This window comes from Petaurus breviceps, unplaced genomic scaffold, assembly GCF_028583685.1.
Source record: "Petaurus breviceps papuanus isolate PSGF00001 unplaced genomic scaffold, PetGlider_PUasm1.0 90731, whole genome shotgun sequence".
NCBI lineage: Eukaryota > Metazoa > Chordata > Mammalia > Diprotodontia > Petauridae > Petaurus > Petaurus breviceps.
In genome coordinates, this window is record NW_027187325.1 from 10,770,383 (window position 1) to 10,771,976 (window position 1,594).

A 1,594-nucleotide genomic window follows, 5' to 3' on the forward strand; every position below is an offset into this window, starting at 1 on the left:
TCTCTCTCTCTCTCTCTCTCTCTCTCTCTCTCTCTCTCTCTCTCTCTCTCTCTCTCTCTCTCTCTCTCTCTCTCTGTCTTCCTTAATAAACTCCAGTTACTTCCTATTGCCTCTATGCTCAAAAACAAAATGCTCCATTTGGCATTCAAAGCTCTTAATAAACTAGCTCCCCCCTCCCCCCAGTCTTCTTACATACAACCAGTACTCTTCTATACAGGGACACTAGCCCCCAAGCTATTCCATAAAAAGATACTCTGACTCTTGGCTCTGGGAATTTTCTCTGACTGTTCCTCATGCCTGGGATGCTTTGCTTCTACTCAACTACTGACCTCCCTGGATTCCTTAAAGTCCCAACTAAAACCCCATCATTTGAAGCCAGCCTTTCCCAGCCCCTCTTGCTTCTCTGTTAATTATTCTTATTTAGCCTGTATATAGCTTACTTTGTATATACTTGTTTGCTTGTCATCTCCCCTATTTGATCATGTGTGCTTTGAGGGCCTCTTTTTGTATCCTTAGTACTTAGCACAGTGGCTAGCACCTATTGGCCCTTAATAAATGTTTATTGGCTGACTTGCTGATGAGAGTGACTACTATCTAAAAAAATATTAAGCTTTTCTCTATCCTTTGCTTTCTGCCTCAGTTTTCCTCTTTGTTTCTCTCTCACCCTGTGTCATTTCCTGTCTGCCTTTGTCTCTTCCTCCCTTAGCCAGACAGAACATAGAATTGAAACAGTGTGGTATAGCAAATGAATTCCTTGACTTCAGGACAGAAAGACCTGACTTCTTGTATCCAGCCTCACTTGGACACTTACTAGCTATGTGAGCCTGTGCAAAAAGTTACTTATACTCCCCCAGCCTCACTTTCTTTATCTGTAAAATGAAAGACTTGATTGTCTTTAAGCTTCCAGCTCTAAATTTAATCACAAGATATATGATCCTATAAAGTTTTAATTTTATTATTGTTTATTGAATATCATTTCATGCTTTCTGTTCTTAATTTAAAAGCATATGAATGAAATGTTTTATATTGCTTACTGTTGATTTTGAAGAGGACCCATGACATTATGGGATGATGTCTTAACTTGTCTGTGAATTGGATTTCAGTGAGGCAGGGTTGTGCAAAATCATCAACCGCACTCTCTCTTCCAGAATCATCAAAGTCCATGGATGAGACAAAAGTCAGGATGACTGGTGATGGCCCAGGATGCAGGATGACCTTGGCATCTTTGGTTTTTAATCAAACTCCAAGCCCTCCACAGCCCCTGTTTTAGCCACCTTCATGGCCGCTAGAACAAATTGTTCTCATTTGCCACTCCTCCAGTGCAAGTCTTCACCTCCTTGAGGTGGACACCCCCTAATTCACCAATGGATTTGAGATATGTTGGTTACCCTCAGCCTGGGTGAGCCATCCGCCAAGTCCATTTACTGAAATGTGGCCACTGTGCACGCTGCAGCTTCTTGGAGCCACAGGTGAGGACTGGAGTAAAGGTGGGCATCAAAGGTGGAGGAGTAGCCCCGAAAAGGGCTCAGGAAGCCCTCGCAGCAGAGCTGCTAGTCCTCCCTGAACACCCCATGTACCACATTTCTCAATAAAA